Raw genomic sequence first — 15,710 nt, 5'->3', positions numbered from 1 at the left:
TCTAAGATTATGTATTACATTAACTTACTTTCTTTCAGATTCATGATACTTAGCAAATTTCATGAACATTTGCCTAAATGTTTTGAAAGTTTACACAGTTTTCTACTAGTCTTAAGGAGTTGTATATGTGGGGTGGGGTTTTATCAAGTTGGAATATAGCAACACATACATATAAACATGCATACATATACATATATTCTCATATATGTACATACACACATGCACCTATACACATATATACATAAACACACATACATATAAACATGCATACATATACATATATACTCATCCATACATGTACACACATGCACCTATACACATATATACATAAAAACACAATACATATCTACATACATATCTACACACATACACACACTCTCTAGATTTGCTGATTTAATCAATAAATTTCTGGTTCTTATTATAGCAGATGTCATAGGAATTCATGAAGGCGAAAAGACCTCCATACCATCACCTGCCTACTTCCCTTCTCAATGAGCTTCTGAGATAATGCTTTGATAGCTTCTAATGAGCCTGGATGCTTTGTGCTTTGTGCCCGATTTGCTCTATACCCATGCCAGATAATAAAGCATTCATTTAACTGATCATCTTGTAAAGCTTCCTCTCCTGGGGGCCATGACTCTGTTCTGGAGGCAGGGTAAGGAGATTTCTGTCAGTATATGAAGGTGTAACTGAACTCATCTTCAGTCCCTAGACTGCTCTGTTCACCCTATGCGCTGCATCTCGCCTACAATGGGAGAATGCCTTCCTCCATGGAATGCCTCTCAAGGGTTGAGGGGTAAAAATATCCCCATCATCATTACGGATGGTATGTTTGGTAGGGATCTGTGGCACCAATCATCAACTCCAAGAAAAAAAATAATTTTCCATTGCTAAGACCCCTGGGTGAAAGTACTGCATGCCCAAAGATATGGCATCTCTCATGCAGCCCTGGGGAAGCACAATATCTTGTGAAGTTTGAAGTGTATCTATTCTGTCATAGATCTAAAGATCATTTGATACCTCCAAAAGCATTATTGCAACACTGTTTGTGCTAGCTAGTTTTATGTCAATTTGATACATGCTAGAGTTGTTTGGGAAGAGGTAATCCCAATCGAGAAAATGCTGCCACCAGGGAAAACTTGTATAGTTTCCTCCTCCTCCTCCTCCTCCTCCTCCTCCTCCTCCTCCTCCTCCTCCTCCTCCTCCTCCTCCTCCTCTTCTTCCTCTTCCTCTTCCTCTTCTGTTTTTGTTTTGTTTCTTGAGACAGTGTTTATTTGTAGCTTTGGAGCCTATCCTGGAACTAGCTCTTGTAGATCAGGCTAGCCTGAAACTCACAGAGCTCTGCCTGCTTCTGCCTCCTGAGTGCTGGGATTAAAGGCATGCGCCACCACTGCCAGGCTGTGTGGCATTTTCTTAATGAGTGATTAGTTTTTGAGGACCCATTCCATCATGGGTGGTGCTACTCTGGGTGGTGGCCCTGGTGTATATAAGTAAGCAGACTTAAGTGCTTAAATCACAAAGAACAAGCCAGTAAGCAGTCTCCTGCCTCCAGTGTCCTGTCTCGAGTTCCTGCCCCGACTTCCCATCTTGATGGGCTGTTATCAGGTTATATAAGCTGAAATAAACCCTTTCCTCGCCAAGCTGCTTTTAGTCATTGTGTTTTCACAACAGTAGAAGCCCTAGGACACTGCATTGGGAACACCTAAGTGACTATCACAAGATCAAGGATGTAAATATTCTGTAATAAGTATTCAGTGGTCTATATGAAAGTGAAAATAAGAAAGTGAACATTATTTGTATCTGCGTGGACAACTAACAAAAAATAAATGTAGAATGATCAAAGCAGGATATGAAGATAAATGCAAGATATCAGGCTACTTTGACAAGCCTTAGAAACAAATACTATTACTGTTATTTGTAGATATCCAAGGAATATACATATAAAAACATGGGAGTGATGAATATTCTGGAGGAGAAATATGGAGGAAGAGAGTACTGTCAATAGGTCATGTATAACAAGCTTGAACCTTGTGAAAATGTACAGTAGTCATGAAAAATATGAATAATAATGCTAACTATGTGCTTTGTCTAACCCCGTGGTCATCTCCAGATATTACACATGTAAAGAATGCTAAATGACCTTATTTGTGTGTGTGTGCACACACTCACGTGCATGCACATTTGTGTGAATGTGTAACAATAATAATTAAGAAGTTATTGATTTGGAAGGGACAGCGGGGGCACTGGAGGACTTGGAAAGAGAGGAGGTGGCAATGAAGATGCAGTACACATCTATGAAGTGTACTTTTTAATTCTCAAAAAGAATTAAATAAAAACAATGCTAGATACATATTAAATATGTATTAACAATACATATTAAAATACTTATTTCATTCTAAATACCCTTTTTTTCTGTGCTTGAAGTATAGGTGTAGAAGAACAAAGACACCAAGAAGGAAAACAAACGTGCCAAGGCCCTAGAGCTCAGAGGAGGCAGGAATGGAACTGGAGTCCCAGCTGCTCTGGATCCAGGTCCGGGCTAATTTGTACTATTTCCCACATCAGGAGATGCATCTGACCTCTTCCTTGTTTGTCCCACCAGTGAAGCCTGCAGGTGACTTCCTCTCACAGTACGCACATGCTCTATTGCCTTTTTCATGTGTCTATCGTCCCAAAGGCTCATTTGCTCCCATCTGGAATACCACTCAGTGCATCATTGGCTTTTAAATAAATGTCTAGTGAATGTAGGAATAAGAAAAGGATGACCAGGAGGCCATGTAATATGGCGATAAAGAGCTGATGAAAGAATCGGGACACTGGCATTAGAGCATAAGAGTAAAGGTAGATTGGAGATGATTTCACAGCTTCTAGGACAGGACACAGAAGAACAAGATTCGAAGAAGTCCAACGGCGTGAGGAAGGCGGGACTGTGGGGGTTCACTGTGTACTAGTACATCCCCCAGCACTGTAGATGCTAACCCACAATTCCCCCGTGGCATGAGGAAGGCGGGACTGTGGGGGTTCACTGTGTACTAGTACATCCCCAGCACTGCAGATGCAAACCCACGATTCCCCTCCAACGGCGTGAGGAAGGCGGGACTGTGGGGGTTCACTGTGTACTAGTACATCTCTCAGCACTGCAGATGCCAACCCACGATTCTCCTCCTCCTAAAGTCCTGAGGACTGTACGCTGTTATCACCTTGCTTCACAAAGGATGAGAAACAAAGGGAACAAACTAAGTAGCTTAGCTGGGGTTTAAAGCCAGAAAACATGATTTTGTTCCCTTGCTGTCCCTCATGATAGCAAAAACTGAAAAAGACAGATACTGAATGAGAATGTTCTAATCTCTTTTTAGCACAGAGAGTGTTAATCATGCAGATGGTGGTGAAACTTTAAGGCTAGTGTGTCCAACCTCTGCTAAGGCTCAGCATGGGAGACATGGCTGGGCAGGGGAGCGCTGATGATCAAAAGTCCGGGGGGAGTGTCCACATCTGGGAGGGCCTTGACTGCAGTGAAGTCAGAAATAAAGCATATGAGAAATCAGTCTGTTCTCTTATGGTTCTAGGCTAACATCTCTAAACTGCAATCATTGTTTTGTCTAACTTATACACAATTGGCACGATTACTGTACATTTGAAATGCTATTGCTCTGGCTTTGTCAGTGCTTTTGAGAATTTTCCTGTGCAGTCTAGTTGGAGTCCAGACACAGGGTAGCTGCGGGGTAAGCACCTGGAAAGCTGGCCCTAAAGCTGGAGTTGGCATGGAGGCAGGACAGAAACTGAGAGAATGAGGTTGGGGGCAGAGAGCAGGGAGTAGGAGGCTGCAGTTTTGCTGGCTGGCGGATAGTGTCAATCTGTCTGTTTCCAAGCCTCTTCTGCAAGCACCCATCATCATCCCCCTTCCTCTTTGCTGCACACTCAAAAGTTGTTTGGTTCGGCCATTTTATACAGTGCCCAGTATCTCGCTGTCACCTGCGAACTTCTCCTCTCTACTTTCTCAGCTTCTACCCATTTCCCAGCTCAGTCCGCATCTTTCTGTTAGATGATTTCTCTTAAGCGAGCCTCTTTGCCGGCGCAAATAATCCCAATCAAACTGAGTCAAACTTAATTAAAGATGCCCATGTTTAATGGAATGCTCCCGGGTGGCCCCAAGGAAACATGGAGAGGGAAAGAGAGAGAAAAGGGAGACCACACAAAACCCAGAGACCATGTGTTTAAATGCTTTAGGGCAGTTAAATAGCCTGTGGGAGTGGTCCCCACCTTCCATGGGGAGGGGTCACTGTTTGGCGGGCTTTCTCGGAGGTGGAGTTTGGACTGAGGCAACTCCCGGGGGAGGGAGCTTATGCCAGGAGCTGGGGTGAAGCTTCCCTGCCCCCGCCGCCACAAAACTCTTTCTAATCCATGGAAGCATACCCAATGTCTCTTCTCCTCAGAATCAGCTTAGAGAGCTGGTGGTACCTTTTCATACTGTCTTTATTCCTGAGTCTTCCTAAAACCCAAGTACCGATACAATGATAGAAAATCAGCCATGAAGATAGAGACAGAGACCCACACTGGAGCGCCGGACTGAGCTCCCAAGGTCCTAATGAGGAGCAGAAGGAGGGAGAACATCAACAAGGAAGTCAGGACCACGAGGGGTGCACCCACCCACTGAGACAGTGGGGCTGATCTATTGGGAGCTCGCCAAGGCCAGCTGGACTGTGACTGAAAAAGCATGGGATAAAACCGGACTCTCTGAACATGGCGGACAATGAGAGCTGACGAGAGGCCAAGGACAATGGCACGGGTTTTGATCCTACTTCATGTTCTGGCTTTGTGGGAGCCTAGACAGTTTGGATGTTCACCGTCCTAGACCTGGATGGAGGGGGGAGGACCTTGGACTTTCCACAGTGTAGGGAACCCTGACTGCTCTTGGGACTGGAGAGGGAGGAGAAGAGGAGTGGGGGGATGGGGAGAGGGGCGGGAGGAGGGGGAGGGAAATGGGAGGCGGGGAGGAGGCAGAAATTTTTTTTTTCAATAAAAAAAAAGAAAATCAGCCATGACCATGAGATAATCAGGCACCATCATGTGACAAACTGAGCATAACACACAAGAGAGGTCAAAGAGGATGAAACACTGTGTACACAATTTGCAACTTCAAATAATAATAACAATAATAATCATGAACGGTTTTCAGATCCTATTATGTCTGAAGTGAGGATCAGAAGGCTTCTGTTTATCCTGGAAGAGGATCCTAGGTTTGTGTTTCTAGGTTTGTGGCTATAAGCAAAACAAAACCAATTATTCTTAACAGTTCCCATTGATCCACTGCTACGGGGGTCTTATTGGGCTTTATGGGAGCCATTTCAGATGGTTGAATGTCACAGAGACATGTTTGAACCTGGGAGAGATGACTTCTACCCTGTATCACTTTTGTCAGCCAGTTGGTAAGTTTACTTTAAGAATATTGATTTTAATTTAATTTCAATTTTCTAAACAAAAGTTCATGTAGTTTCCCTTCAATAGGCAATGTGGATTGGAAATATAGAACACAGCAAAAGCAATCAAAAACCACTTATTGGAGCTAGTCCTATAGCATTATCAGAAACTACAATTTCCCCTGTCATTATTCTATTATTGAAAAGATAAGTCGCTTGTCCAAGAACTATGGTGTGAGAGTTAGAATCATTGACATAAAGGACATCTTTAACTAGATCCCTTTGCAAACTGACAACAAAGCCCTTGTCAGGCCCAGTCCAACAAGTCTCCCTGGGGTCATGCTGCTAGAATTGTTGAACTAAAGTTACTAAAACAGCTGGATAGAGGTTCTCTGTACTTATTTCCAGATTATTTCTGAAATCTCAGGGAGGGTATGTGAGCTTCCAGAAACAAGCACATCTTTTGAGCAATCCCTTCCCCTGACTGGACCTGGCCCATCCTACCCCTTAACCCCCTTCCTAGGAGATCTAAGCCTTTCCCCCTCCCTTCCACCTCCTATCAGAAGCAGGACAAACATCACCCACTTGCAGTTGGTCCTCTTAATTCCACCCATGGTAACACTAAATTTAAATAATACACACTTATTTGCTTTAAAAATGTACTTTTTAAAATCCTCTCTCAAGGCAAAGTATTCTCACCCTCTCGGTGCTAGTCCAAGGTGTTTTTCCTCCAGACCTGTTTCTTCACAGATGACTGCACTTTTTGTTGGCATTTCTCAAGAATGTTCAAGACTTCTTAAGAGCCTGAAGAACTACCTGAGCTTGCCGGCAGTTTCCTGTGGGGGGTCACGGCTTGCAGACTAAACTGTTGCTTGTTGTGCAAAAGATGGGCAAGGTGTTTGAGAAAACAGGAAGCACCTGTCAATGTGTGACTTAATTCCTGGAAGCGGTGAGCTCCCTCTGAGGTGGCTCCACATACTTCTGCTGCTTCCCTTATGAACATTCTCTGAGGCTGTGCAGTGGTCCACAGACCAAGAAGAGACACGTGAGCAGCAGGATCACTGGGAGACCAAGATGCACCCGTGAGAACAGTGGGTAGCCCTAGTTTTTCTAGCTCTCCCTTTTTGCTGTAGAGATGGGTATGCATAGAAATGAAGCTGCATGTTAATTGTGGTGGGGAATTCCAAGCCAATGGGAATTGGAGGTAACATATTTGATATTATTGCAGATTCCTGTAATAGGAAATGCTTTCATTAATTGATTGGTTTATTCAGTGAACATGTTCTGTGTAAAGCAATAGGAAACTTTAGGAATATATGGGGGACAACACAAATATGTTGTATCCCTGTACCTCACTTCAGTCTTAAAATTACTTACATTTCAAATTACCATATTTCAAAGGTGTATTTTAAGTTTTTAAAAAATATTTTTATTGCATTTTATTTTATCTAGTATATGTGCAGGAGGAGTGTGTGTGCTTGCTCATTCAGAGGTCAGAGAACAAATTGCAGGATTCTGTTCTTTCCTTCAACCACGAGGGTCCCGGAAATCGAACCCAGATGATCTATCTTGGCAGTACGCACCTTCACTCACCAAGTCAGCTCAGCCCTTTCAGCTTTCATTTTTTCCTTTCTTGTAAGTGCCCGTGCGATGCTCTTAATAGAAATGTCACTGAGAGAAGGTCCTGCTTTGAGCTTGAGAGTTCTAAGCTGTTGGTGGTGGCTGGCCAGGCCAGCTTGTGGTAGCATGGGCTAGCAACATCTAGATCAAGCAATCAATATCCCTTAGGGGTAGAGGTCATGTGAATGACACAGGTAGGGTATGAAAAACAACATACATGGATGTGTGTTGACAGAGGTTTCTGCCCCACCCAGTCCTGCAGCCATTAAGTCCCAAAGAATCACACAGTGGTCTATGTTAATTATAAACTGATTGGCCTAGTATCTCAGGCTTCTTATTAACTCTTATAACTTATATTATCCCGTAATTCTTGTCTGCGTTAGCCACGTGGCTTGGTACCTTTTTCAGTGAGGCAGTCACATCTTGCTTGCTCTGGATCTGGCTTCCTTTGCCTCTGGGTGACAGCTGCAGACTGAAACTTCCCTCTTCCCAGAATTCTCTTTGCCCTGCCTCTACTTCCTGCCTGGTCACCCCACCTATACTCCCTACTTGACTACTGGCCAATCAGCATTTATTTAAAATACAAGTGACAGGGTACAGACCATTGTCCCACAACAGATGTGTCTTTCAAGTCCTTTTGTCTTCAAGGATTTCAGTTTCTTCACTTAGAATTGAGAAACCAGGTAAAGTAGCTCCTCACATCCTTTCAACATGCAATTTTTTTGACATTTTAGGAAAATCTCTTTCCTACTTCTTATGGGAACATGAGACTCAGAAAATTCCCCAATGACAGAGTTTACCAGGGTGACTCCGAGGTGGACACCTGGACGTGTGTGGTCACCAGAGTGACTCCATGGCAGACACCTGGACGTGCGTGGTCACCAGAGTGACTCCGAGGTGGACACCTGGACATGCGTGGTCACCAGAGTGACTCCGAGGTGGACACCTGGACGTGTGTGGTCACCAGAGTGACTCCGAGGCGGACACCTGGACGTGTGTGGTCACCAGAGTGACTTCATGGCGGACACCTGGATGTGCGTGGTCACCAGAGTGACTCCGAGGTGGACACCTGGACGTGTGTGGTCACCAGAGTGACTCCATGGCAGACACCTGGACGTGCGTGGTCACCAGAGTGACTCCGAGGTGGACACCTGGACATACGTGGTCACCAGAGTGACTCCGAGGTGGACACCTGGACATGCGTGGTCACCAGAGTGACTCCGAGGTGGACACCTGGATGTGCGTGGTCACGAGAGTGACTCCGTGGTGGACACCTGGACGTGCGTGGTCACCAGAGTGACTCCATGGCGGACACCTGGACGTGCGTGGTTTCTGTAGGCAGCTGAACAAAGCCCTCAGGGTGGAGGAATGATGATGTGGAATCAGGAGAGAAAAATCTTCCAACACTTTCTTGTGCTCATCCCCAGGTGCCCAGCACTTCGAACAAATTCAGAGCAGCAAAAAGCAGGGCTGACCTCCAGGGCCAGTCCTTGAGAACTGCGTTATGTCAGCTGGGTAAGGTTTCCAAGATAGTTGAAGAAGGCTGCTCACACTTGTAGTGTATATTAAGAATGCTCACACTTGTGATGTATATCAAGGCCGCTCACACTTGTGGTGTATATCAAGGCTCCTCACACTTGTAGTGTATACCAAGACCGCTCACACTTGTATTAAGGCTACAATACCTGCAGGCGAGGTGTCTAATCTTGCCAGTCTCCTCAATTTGAGTAATTACTTTCTGGATGTCTGTGACAAAGTTTTCTGGAATATAGATAACCCGATTAATTGCTGCCCCATCTCATTCACACACTGTTTTTCACATCTAAGCAGGGGAATCCATAAAATACTGGAGAATAAGGTCCCTTCTGTAAGGGGGTCTGAGATCTGGAAGAGCTCTCAGGACACAGCATGCTCTTCCTATTGGTGAGGTATCGTAAGAAGAAGCACCCCCTCTGACTCACAGTGTACTTGCCAGGATAGAAGCCTTGTTTTATAATATTTTAAAGAAAACGTTATCCTGATTTTAAAAAAATCCAAGGACTAAAGCACCAACCATTAAGAAACAAACTAGTTTTTTATTCTTAATTTTGAGACAGGCTAACTCCACATAGTCCTGGGACTCACTATGTAGACCAGGCTGGTCTTGAACTCACAGAGATCTATCTGGCTCTGCCACCAGAGTGCTGGGATTTAAGGCCTACACCACCACGCCCTGCTGAAAAGCAAACTAAGTTTTGAATTGGTAATGATCCCCTGAAATGGGGTACGTGGGGAACAGAAGGAGACGACAAGTGAATTCTTTCCAGTGACCTGTGACCTAGCTGTGTAAATGTGCAGCTGTATAACCAAAGCCCTTTGACAGTTTGGATTTGAAATTCTCAAGATAAATACTGCCGATTCGTTGGTAGTATGCAATGGAAGAGTAGACTCTGAGGAGGAAGAGGCGGGATTTAACACTCTGCCTGGGCATCCTTTAGCCCAGTTAACACATAAAATTGGCAACTTCAAGCTCCTAATCCGGAAGACATAAGATTGTTACTTTATTTAGAAATAGGATTGTAGCTGATATAATTGTGCTAACGTCATACTGGAGTATGATCTAGTATCTGGTAATCTGGTATGAACTGGCTTACTTATGAAAAGGGGTAATTTGGATATATGGGAGAGGGGCAACAAAGGGAAGCTAGTTGTGTGTCCTTGTCCAAGAATGGATGCGGCAAGACTTGTTGACACTGGAACCAGTGTCTCATAGGAGTGTCTGGTGCAGTTTCTGGGAACACAGCTCTACCTTTGCCCCGTGCCGTGGTTATCAGTCCTAAGGCAACTGTATCTGAGATGTCCCCATATCCCCTGTTCTCGTGGCCAGCATTGTCTGACTTAGGTCTCTGCTGATGTCAGTCATCCCCTGACCCCTGCAAATAGTGTGTATGAAGCTGTACATAAACTTCCTTGGCTTAAGTCATCAGTTTACGCAAGACTTCCTGGCCCAGCTATTGCTTTTGTCTCTTTATTTTTCATCTTCAGCCATTCAAGGCTCTTCCTGCTGGTTTGGGTCACACTGGGGTGATAGATCTGTATGCCAAGAAAAGAAAACCAATAAGGGCATAAAAGAACCAGAAGCTAGGGATGAGGCATGGGACAGATTTGTGTTGCCAGTCCTCAGAAGGGACCAATCATGCCAACATCTTCATTAATGAGTTTTGGCTTCCAGGCTCGAGAAATATATTTTGTTTATGCCATCTAGCTTGTGGTATATGATCAAGACAGCAGAAAACAACAAACAAACAAAACACTATATGGTTCCAACTGCATCTAGAGAGGCACTGGCATGGGTTCTGGGTCCTGAAGGCCTCATAATAGTTCACCTAGTGAGTTCAAGCAGTTAGTGGGCCATTTCTTCATCCTTGCCTGTGTGCATGCACTGTCGTAACTCAGCATCTTTCATCAAGAGAGGGACCATCTTTCTCTGTCCCTGGAGTTTGTAACTCAGTAAAATTCCAGCCAGTGAAGCTGGGCAGGGCGATGCAGGGCCAGCTCCGAGCCTGCATCTTAGGGGCTGGGAGGATGCAGAGGGTCGCACAGTACAGTCTCTCTAGCAGAAGTGTTCTCATTAACCCTGAGTTCAGGAGAAACCAGTGCTCACTTTTACCAGTTCTTGAGGTTTGCTACCCAGCACTGACTCATCAACTACTTCCATTTTCTGATCTAGCTTTGCTTGTTGGGTATGAGGGTTCATTCTGAATTTGCTTCATGTTTTCCAAGAAAGAATTACAAAACACATACGACAGAAAGGGAGCCTTGGGTCAGTGGGAGGCTAAGACTCTCAGGTCTTCTAGCAGCCTCTGCCCAGGGTCATGCATCCTGTGCTCTTAAAGGTTGGCTATAATAAAAACCAGCATCCTGAATTTTACATGTGAAAAGAGCTGGCTAATTAGACATGTCACAGAAAAACAGACCAAAGCAAAGAAACATCTTCAGATAAAACCTTGGTTCTGTAATTTCTCTTTTCTAAATTTGAACCTCCTCATTTATGACATGGGAATAATGGGATCAACATACACACACACACATGTACACACAAACATGTATATGCACACACATATATATACACATACACACAAACATGCATACACACATATACACACAAACATGCACACACAAGCACACATATATATACATATACACACAAACATGCATACACACATATACACATATACACACAAACATGCACACACGCACATATATATATACATATACACACAAACATGCATACACACATATACACATATACACACAAACATGCATACACACACCTATATATACACACAAACATGCATACACACATATACACACAAACATGCACACACACACATATATATACATATATACACAAACATGCATACACACATATATACATATACACAAAACATGCATACACACACATATATATACATATACACACAAACATGCATTAACACACATATATACATATACACACAAACATACATACATATACACACAAACATGCATACACATATACACATATACACACAAACTAGCATACACACATATATACATATACACAGAAACATGCATACATACATATATATACATATACACACAAACATGCATACATGCATATATATACATATACACACAAACATGCATACACACACACATATATATATACACACACAAACATGCATACACACATATACACATACACACATATACATACACAAACATGCATACACACACACATATATATACATATACACACAAACATGCATACACACATATACACATATACACACAAACATGCTTACACACATTTACATATATACACACAAACATGCATACACACACATATATATACATATACACACAAACATGCATACACACATGCACATATATGTATATATATGTTTCCTACCATCACATCAAAGACAAATGATATGATAATATCTAAGCTGGACCCAACTTTCCTCTTTCCTGGGTGTCTTCAAAACATAATGGCAGGAAAGGAAATGAGACTTCCAGCAAAGACAAAACTGTCTTCTCACATCTCCTTTTCTTTCTGGAAACTCATGGAAGTCTCTGTTCGCCTTGTTCAACACAATACCTTTTATTTATTGTTTAAAAATTTTATACATGTAGACATGTATTTTAATCATAGCTATCTCCATTCCCCTCCTCCAACTGCTACTGCCCACCCACCCCTAACTTCATGTCTTTTTTAATTTTTTTAAACCTACTGAGCTCAGTGCTGTCCTTGTCAATGGGTTTGGAGCCCTTCCTTGAAACATAAGCAATTTAGCAGGGCCACACACCTGGAGACACATGACTCTCCCTCCTCCAGTAGCTATCAACAGCCAATGGCTCCTGAGTAGAGGTGGGGCCTCACAAGCCCTTCCCCCCAGTCATGCTGGGATATGAATTAGCTTGACCCTGAGCAGGCCCTGTGCAGGGAACCACAGGTGCTGAGTTTGTGGCTGTGATGGCCCTGGCATGTCCAGAAGGCACCAGTTCTCCCTGCTTCCAGCTCCACAAACTTTCCCCCACGTTAATCTCTGCGCCTTGGGGGGAGCAGCTGTGATACAGAGGTCCCATTTAGGCCTCTGCCCTCCCTACACATTCATTCTTGAAATAGAAGCTGCTTCTAGTCTTGGGTCTTAAAACCAAAGTAATCCTCCAGCCCTTACTTCCATAGTTCAGATGATAGTTGGTGGTATATGGTCCCAAGGTCTTTTACATAAGATTGGGGGTGAGGGAGTGACACCCCAGATGCTCACCAAGCTATGGGGTAACTTTTACTATGGTTGAATCTGTAGCTTCGTTTGGTGGAATAGAAACACAGCTTTCTCTGTTTGGTACAGGATCTTCTAGGTGAGCTACAGGCTCCTTCTCCACTTCCTTTATGCTGCAACAGACGGTTTGGTTCTGCTACCCACACCCTGGCAGAAAACATAAAAGATGAAACAGCCTGACGAAGGAGGAAAAAAATCTGCAAATCATCAAGCTATAAAGAAAGGTTTAAACACTGAAGCTATTTTGCGGCCAAGCAGAGAATGTTTCTGGAGTGTTGCAGCTGTGCTTGAGTAGCTGACGTCTGGGAGCGAAATCCGTGGTTTCAGGTGTGGATGTGAAGAACGTGGATTGAACAGAGAGGCAGAGTTTGTTTCCTTTGGGGAGGAAACGTCTTTGTCTCTGTGACTATGCCACAGGGTGACACAATCAAAGCAGTGACTGAGCAATGACATACCCAGTTTGCCTTTGCTTTGCTGCCCTGTGGGTGAGCTTGTACCACTGGAAAAGGAAGGTTTGTTCTGAGGTTTCCTCTGTTATTGCACTGGAGAGAACACATTCCCTGTCATTGAATGCGCCTACCATAACCTTGAGAGATGCAGGGCCCTTGAAAACACTCATATTACATAAAAGGATGCAGCCGGAGGCTCTAAGTCTCCTGCGGGATCAAAGACCATATGCTATTCCAGTTTTTTAAACCTTTGCTTTTTTCGGCTCATAGGGTGTGCAAATCAAAGCACACTGGGAATGCAGGGTTGTTCTGGGATGGTTGGGGTTGGGGGTCCCCCTCCTGGACGCTAATTCAACCACAGACAGCAGTGAGCTGATAATGGAGCTACACACGGAGTTTGGGCCTCTTAGGGAATAAAGGACGCGCCACTAAACAGGTGGCTCCAATTACTGGAGCTGCGGCTGCCAGGGGGAAGTAATCAAGCTACCGAGCAAACAATGCCAGGTAGCCCGGTCAGCCCGGCGTCTTCTGGATCCTTGCCAGAGAACACAGGCCCCACTAGGACAGCTCTGTGAAGATTAATTGAAAAAAATTTCCCCAAAGCACAGTGTGCTTAGTAGATAGACCTGTCTTTTCAAAGTGTTAAGGTGAATTTTTTAAAAGAAAAAGGGGGGGAAAATCTCTAGAAATTGAGAGAAGGCTGCTAAATGACAATGGAACACATTCGAGAGATCGACTTTTGAGATACGAGCGAGTTCATGATGCCCCGACGCAGGCCTTCGGGCCCCTCCTAGCCGGTTCTTGTGCGTTGGCATTTCCTGCCCCCGTGCTCGCTGGAGTAGCAGACCGCTTCTTTGACTCCACAGCCTTGCGCTTCCTTCGCTTGTGCAGTGACAGAAAAAACAGGTTCTCCCAGCACGAGCTCTTTTACAAACTGTGCAAGCTCATCCAGGTCGAAGGGAAAGGACCTGTCGAAGCAGAAGAGGAACTGGACCACGTCTTTGGTTTGTTGCTGCTTTAATTTATTCCCATTAATATAATTCTCTTCAGAGCCTCTGACCACCGGGGCATTTCCACAAAATCCTTTTTAATTAGGGCAGGTTCTCTATAACCAAAGAATGCCAGGGGGTCATGAAGCTCTGAGCTATTTCTGGAGCTGGTCTCTTCCTATGCCCCTTGAAGAACAAGGACTCTGTAATTAGCATGCCAGGACTCTGCCATCCTCCTGCGCTAGATAAACATCTTGCTATTTTGATTGCTCTGACATGAAGACTGTAAGTAAGAGCCTGGTCATCTCTGAGTCAGAGAGCTGCTGCCGGGTTCTTGGCTCTTACTAAACATCGTGCCCCTGCAGAAGTAACAGAAAGTTCTGTTGTCACTTGGTGGCATCATCACGAAACCCTAAGTGTTCCCTGGTCCCAAGATGACTGAAAGACAATTTTTCATTTCTGTTGAATTTTCCTTCCATGGAACCAAGCATTTAGAAAAACACCTTTGTAAAATTTGATTGACAAACACAAACATTTCGGTTCTAAAATAAAAGGGTTTAGGATCACTTTGGACCATCTGAAAAAGTAGAAAATGAAGATTGAAAAGAGAAAATAAAGAAATGGAAGGAAGTCTATAGGGAGAGGTGTGTGTTTTTGAAAAGAGTCAGGAAACGTAAAACAAACTTGGTTTGAGCTATGTTCTTTAAGGACAGAAGACAACATGAACTTTGAACTGCAAAGGCAGCCTGGGTCAGCACTCTTCAGCCATACTTCCACAATGGCCAGCTATGGAGCAGCCTGGAGCTCTACAAACTGATGCAGGGATCTAAAGCATGACTGATACATGCAATGGAGCTTTACTTAGTCATAAAGAAAAACAGAATTATGTCATTTGAAGAATACTGGAACGTGAGTGGCTTCTCGTTCGCCTTGCTTTCTTCCCAGAGAGGTGGACACAAGGGAAACCCAGCCTAGAGCCCAGTTCCAAGGACACAATGACTCTATGGCTTCCAAGGGACAATATTGTCCCAGACAGAAACTGCCAGCCTTCTAAACATTGTAACATCCCTATCTCATTTTGTAGTTGGTGACATCTAGATGTATTAGTTTATTTTTCAAACAGAACTCTAGGGCACACCGGCAAAGTTCCCTGATGGGCTTTGCGTTAGGCACTCAGGGGGCATTGGCTGTATTCTCCTCACTCAGCGTAGTCCATCTGCCCCCAGGACAGCTCTCAGACCTTGGGCAGCTTTCGTAGGTGGCCTGTGGCATGACAGTCACATGCTACTAACTTTATGATGAAGGAAAAGTATCACTTGCAGAATATGTATGAGCTCTGTGATTATAGGGCAGTTATGGTGCCAATTAACATTGTAGATGGCACCACAGGCTCATAATTTAGTATTTTGAAAAAGTAGAAAAGCATGA

Source organism: Chionomys nivalis, chromosome 25, assembly GCF_950005125.1.
Source record: "Chionomys nivalis chromosome 25, mChiNiv1.1, whole genome shotgun sequence".
Lineage (NCBI taxonomy): Eukaryota > Metazoa > Chordata > Mammalia > Rodentia > Cricetidae > Chionomys > Chionomys nivalis.
This window is presented reverse-complemented; position numbering follows the sequence as displayed.